This window comes from Desmodus rotundus, chromosome 4, assembly GCF_022682495.2.
Source record: "Desmodus rotundus isolate HL8 chromosome 4, HLdesRot8A.1, whole genome shotgun sequence".
Taxonomy (NCBI): domain Eukaryota; kingdom Metazoa; phylum Chordata; class Mammalia; order Chiroptera; family Phyllostomidae; genus Desmodus; species Desmodus rotundus.
The window spans coordinates 25151627-25158198 of record NC_071390.1 but is presented as its reverse complement, the minus strand read 5'-3'; the positions used below and the strand labels follow the sequence as shown (position 1 = coordinate 25158198).

The 6572-nt window shown below is 42.0% G+C and overlaps 1 non-coding gene across 1 annotated transcript; it reads left to right on the top strand.

Annotated features, from left to right (window-relative positions):
- The first annotated feature begins 3697 nt into the window (after window positions 1-3697).
- Window positions 3698-3805, top strand: LOC112307122 (U6 spliceosomal RNA). The gene has a single exon (XR_002975025.2). It is a non-coding gene; the product is annotated as a U6 spliceosomal RNA (small nuclear RNA).
- The last annotated feature ends 2767 nt before the right edge of the window (window positions 3806-6572 follow it).

The following is a 6572-nucleotide window of genomic DNA, read 5'->3' as shown; positions in this document are numbered from 1 at the left end:
CTTCAGGCCTGCAAAATCGTCATTCTCCAAAACCCAGGCACTCAGTCAATTTTAATAGCCACCTAATTTCTTTAATTGAATTTATTGAAGAGCCATCTCATTTTTATCAAAAATGAAAGAATCTTGGTGTGTGGATTGGAAGGGCCTCCCACTTCAATTATTATCTGGAATTAGGACTAATTAGGAAAGGACTATTCCAGATAATATTTCCCCAGCTCTATAGGCTTCTTCAATGTGCCCAGCAATAGATTAGCTCTGTAGCTGAAGGACAAGTGTGCAGAGTGTAGAGTGTATGGAGATTTTTCATGTGACCCAAGGAAAAATGAAACCCCCCCAAACAGACCATGTCAAACATCTCAGCCCTTGCTAAACCCGTTGCTCATGAGCAACTTGGCAACAGAACAAGGAACCGCATTTGAGTAGAATCTGCAGACACAACCCACCAGAGACACCTCTTCGAGACTGCAAGGAATATCAACTATATCATCAAGAGGCAGGTGCTGTCCCCTTTGTCCCGAGCCTCCCAGGCTCCACTCAGCCTTCATCTGGGAATCCCTCCATGTCCAGTGCAGCAGCAGCATCACCTCCCATCCAGCTTCCACGGGAGCGGCATTGACAGTGTCGTCTGTTGTTGACAACAGTAGCATCCTAAAAACAAGTCTTCCCATCTGGTTAATGAACACCAAAAAACAAAGCAGAAATACTTTTTTAAAAATTATTTTTTAAGATTTTATTTATTTATTTTTAGAGAGAGGGGAAGAGAGGGAGAGACACATGAATGTGCACACGACCTGACTGGGGACTGAACCTGAAACCCAGGCATATGCCCTGACTGGGAATGGAACCGGCGACCTTTTGCCTTGTGGGGTGATGCCCAACCTACTGAGCCACACCAATCAGGATGAAGCAGAGAATCTAATACAAACAGAAAGAGGGGGTGTGGGGGGAGGGGGAAAGAAGCAGAGAATCCCAGGCACACCTAGATCCCAAGACCTGGAAACCACCCTGAGAAGGCTGACTTTTCACCTGGGGAATCAACTCTTGGACAGGAGGGTCTTTGGGCAGGAGCAGGAAAGGTAGATGGCAAACCTGGGGGAGAATGGCGAACTGGACTGCTCTGCCACAGAGAGCCTCATGCCACTGGGCACACACTCCCAGGTCTCTGAAGTAACTGCATTTTCTGGTATGTCCTTCAACAGCCTGTTGTCCCATCTGTCTGATAAATTCCAGAACATACAGCCACTGGAAGGTTCTGTTGCCCTCTACCCCTAACAGCAATAATTCACCCTCACCTCAGGGCATCCTGGATGTCCAGCTAGGTGTGGTCACCAAGGACTTCTTGAGCTAGGTGTTGACCTGGACCAAATGTCTGTCCTTAACAATGTTGACGATGGCTATGTGGTTGACAACATGAAGGAGCAGCATAAGTGACTGCACTGCTCTCCTGAGCCTAGCTTCCTCCATGCCAGTTCAGCACCCAGAGACATCCGATGGGAGATCTTGAACACAGGTGCCTGGCACAAGCAGAAGTGACCCAAACTGGCCTCAGGCTTTCCCAGAGGAGATGCGGGAGCTGTGGGCTGCCACTGATGAGGGTGATAGTAGGGGTCTGTGAGAGAACCGCATCAAGTTCTGTAAACCTGGCACCTTGAAACAGTGGTTTTCCAGTTGTGGTCCCTAAAACTTCAGCATCAGCATCCCCTGGGAACTTGTTCGAAATGCAAGACCTAAGACCTCCTGAATGAGAGACTTTTGGGACTGGGTCCCCCTCCCACAAGCTGTGTTTTATTAAGTCTTTCAGGTGATTCTGATGCAAAAGTTTTCAAACACTGCTTTACATCAAAGGCAGTCTCGTCTCTATCCCAGGCACCATCCTGATGGCTACAATGTATAGCTCCTGCAAGTCTCTGGGGGTGATGATTAGAAGCATTCTCATTGTCTAGTTTTATATTTTCCTGTGTATAGAATGCTGATCATGGAGGGCATCAAAAGAATACACAATTAGCCGCAGTCCTTGTTGTTCAAGATTGTTGTCGTAAAGCCCAGCACAAAGTAGTTGCTTAGGGAATACTTGTTGTCAGCAATAAAATAAAACACAAAATCTATACAGTGCTATACTCATTGAATCTCATATACATAATATTGAATGAAAGAAGTCAGACAAGCCCTGACTGGTGTGGCTCAGTGAATTGAGTGCTGGCCTATGAACTGGAAGGTCACCAGTTCCATTCCCCATCAGGGCACATGCCTGAGTTGTGGTCCAGGTCCCCAGTTGGGGGCTTGTCAGAGGCAACCACACATTGATGTTTCCCTCCCTCTCTTTCTCCTTCCCCATCTCTCTAAAAGTAAATAAATAAAATCTTTTTTTTAAAAGCCAGAACAAAAGATTACATACTCTGATTTCATATGTATGAATACCAAGAAAGGGCAAAACTAACAAGGACAGAAGTGAAATCAGAAAAGAAGTTATCCTTGACGGGGTAGCGTTGACTGAGGGGAGGAAGTACTGAATGATAGAGGGGTGTCCAGGATGCTGAAACTTGACCTGCTGGTAGTTACATGGCTGCATTTTTAAAAGGTACTTTTTCAAGTCATTAGGTGCTATACTTAAGAAAAGAAAGGAAAAAAAAGTCTTCCTACTTAGATGGTTGACTAGCATATTCCAAGGAGAGGGAATAATTGAGGTGGGAAGTTATGGGCTTGTACAGAGAATAATAGCAAACCAGTTTGTTGAGAGAAGAGGAACAAGCAGCAAAAGCAAATGGAAAGATCTCTAAGTCTACTAGAAGAGACCGAGACAAGAAAACCCAACCATAATGTTATCACATAAACAAGAGAATGCACAAAGGAGGGGACCTAACTCCCAGCTCAGCCTGGCTGGAGGTGGGCGGGTAGGGTTTAGGAAGCTTGGGGGGGGGGGTGGAAATCCAGGCATGAGTCAAGAATCTGACTCACCATTTGTTTTTGCCTGTACGAATCCCCAGGAAATGATTGTGAAGTTTCCTAATAAAGGAAACCCAAAAATCTAGGAACTGGATTCTAAGATCCATCAAGGAGCAAACAAGGGGCTCACGAGGCAGCATAAAGCTGTTTGACCCAGGAGCAAAGAAACTGTACAGGACAGTGGAGTGTTGTGCCCTAACACTGTTATCCACTCGTCCTTTGGAATTGAAGCCATAGAAATGTAAAGGGTTGGCATCAGGCTTGAATCTCTCAGAATTTAAACTCTTACCAAAATTTGAATATTTTTCTTTTTTAAAATTTATTGATTTTTAGAGAGAAGGAGAGAGAGAAACATCAATTTGTTGTTCCATTTATTGATATATTCATTGGTTGATTCTTGTATGTGCCCTGACAGGGAATCCAACCCGCAACCTTGGCGTATCGGGAGAATGCTCTAACCAACTGAGCTACCTGGCCAGGTATATTTTTCTTTAATGCGGGTTTCTTTATGTAGCGGGTCAACACCTTTGAATGTATTACTTATAAAAACCTGTTTTTAAAAAGAGAGAGAAAAGTAAGCTCAAGATGAGAGCTTAGCTGGAAAGGAAGGCAGGAAGACAACTATAAATATAAAAATAAAGAAAGAAGAAAAAAGCGGAGGGGAAAAAAATAGAATACATGTAAAGGACAGTCATTTACATAACTGGAGTCCCTGAAGAAGAAAACAAAGCAATGGAACGGAACTAACAGTTAAGTGCTCTCTTTGGCAGCACATACGATAAAAACTGGAATGATACAGAGGAGATTAGTGTGGCCCATGCACAAGGATGACACACAAATCAGTGAAGAATTTCATATGAAAAAAAAAAAAAAGGAAACTAAACCCTGGCCAGTGTGGCTTAGTTGGTTGGAGCCTCGTCCTGTACCCATAAGGTTGCAGGTTCAATTCCGGATCTAAATGCTTATGATCCCAGGTCTAGGCACTTACTGGAGGCAACCAATCGATATATCTCTCTCAGATCAATGTTTCTCTCCTTCTAGTTCTCCCTCCCTTCTCCTCTCCCTAAAAATAAATTTCACTAATTAATTAGTTAATTAATTAAATTTTTAAAAAGAAATTGAAGGGAAACAAAGGAAAAAATAAACAAATGGGACTACATCAAATTAAAAAGCTTTTGCACAGCTAAAGAAACCATTATCAAAATGAAAAAGGAGCCCACTGTATGGGAGAACATATTTGCCAATGATACATTGAACAAGAGTTTAATATCCAAAATATACAAAGAATTTATACAACTCAGCACCAGGAGGACAAACAAACTAATTAAAAAATTGGCAAAGGACCTAAGTAGACACTTCTCCAAGGAGGACATACAGAGGGCCGATAGGCTCAACATCAAGCATCCTATGAAAGGATGCTCAGCATCACTAGCCATCAGAGAGATGCAAATTAAAACCACAATGAGATGTCACCTCATATCAGGCAAAATGGCTATCATTAATAAATCAACAAACAAGTGCTAGCAAAAATGTGGAGAAAAGGGAACCCTAGTGCACTGTTGGTGGGAATACGGACTGCAGCCACTGTGGAAAACAGTATGGAATTTCCTCAAAAAACTAAAGATGGAACTGCCTTCTGACCCAGCAATTCCACTGCTGGGAATATATCCAAAGAATCCGAAAACACCCATTCAAAAGAAATATAAGCACCCCTATGTTCATAGCAGCGCTATTTACAATAGCCAAGTGTTAGAAACAGCCTAAGTGCCCATCAGTAGATGAGTGGATAAAAAACTGTGGTGCATTTGTACAATGGAATACTAAGCAGCAGTGAAAAAAGAAGGAACTCTTACTTTTGCAACAGCACGGATAGAAGTGGAGACTATTATGCTAAGTGAAATAAGCCAGTAGATGAAAGACAAATAACATGTGCTATCACTTATAAGTGGACTCTAATGAACAAAATGAACTAATGAGCAAAATAGAACCAGAGGCACAGAAACATAGAACAGACTGATAGCTGTAAGAGGGAGGGGGAAGGTGGGGACTGATTGAAAGAAGTTGAAGGGTTGGTTCAAAGGACATACATGAATGACCCATGGACATGGACAATGGTGTGGGGATTGATGGTGGAATGGGGGCAGGTTGGGTGGAGGGGGGCAAAAGGGGACAAATTGGGACAACTGTAATAGTATAAACAATAAAATATTTAAATTAAAAAAGAAGTTGTAAGTTCTGTATGAGGGGGGCTTTTCAACTGGGGGCTTCATCGTAGAATGATCTGGAGGGGCTGTTGTGTGGGAAACTCATGTCAGTATCTTTAGGTCTTTTCTTAAAAAGTGACAATAAGGCAATTATTAAGAGTAGAGACTGAGGCTTGACTACTTGTGTTCCGGTGCAGGGTCTACCACTCATTTGCTAATTTCCTAACCTCTCTGGGCCTTAGTTTCTTTATCTGTAAAATGCAGATACTACTAGTGCCTACCTCGTAGAGTTAGTGTGAGAATTAAATGAGTGAATGTATATGACAATACAGCACATAGTAAGTACTAAATAAACATTAGCTATTGTTGCTATCATTATTGTTCAGGCAAGACACTACCAATTTCCTGTCTTGAAAACATAATAACCAGGCTCTCACTATCCTATAGAAGGGAGCAAGAAAAGGGAATTAGCTGGATGGGACAAGGGTTTTCACCTGTCTCTTTGCCCTTTCCTTGCCCTTCCCCCCTTACTGTCTCTTGTTGGGATTGAGGGCGGAGCATTTTCACTAGTGTATGAATTCATCCCACCATCTTTTGAGAAAGATGTGCCAAGCAAGAGAGCAATGGTTTACTCCGGTTGGAGATCTTTGGCACAGAGAAGCTGGAGGCAGGCTAACCGGAAAGAGGGCAACTTACATGATAAGTTTGGGGAGCATATTTGGCTTTTTCTGGTGGGTCCTGAGTTGGAAATTGGGGAGAGGGAGCAAAGAAATAGAGAAACTTTCAGTCATTAGTCAAATCCTGACCATTCTGGGCCAGATGCTGCAGGGGTTGTGTGGGGGACAGAATTCTATCATCACATGTGGTCTGGCTATTGTCTGTTTTTATGTATTTGATCACTTGACAGTGATGGTATATAAAATGTGAAGCTTATACAGAAGGGATGAGAAAAACCTAGATGTACTCAACAGATTAAACAGTCCAAGAATATACACATACTCTCTCTAGATTTGGAATTAGAAGAAGTGAATTCAGTAGATTCAAATTATAGTTAGGTTTGATTTATGCAAATCTGATTGCAAATGCTCAAGAAAAAAGAGAAAGGTGATTCAACTCCATTTTTCCCCACAATAAGCAAACATCCCCGCAATGCAGAGCGTTCGTTGTTCACATGGTCTTACCAAGTGGGTTGGAATGGCTTTGTCTTCAAGAAACAAACTGCAGAATTAATTATGATCCACAGAGAAACACTGACAGAGAGCTAGAGGAACTGATAATATCAGCTACAGAAAATACTATTAATATTTTATGAATGATTTAAGATAATGTTTTCAAACCATGGGTTATGATCCATTAGTGGATTGTGAGATCAATTTACAGGGTAATCAGCATTAAAAAAAAAAAATAGAATGGTTAGAATAGAAC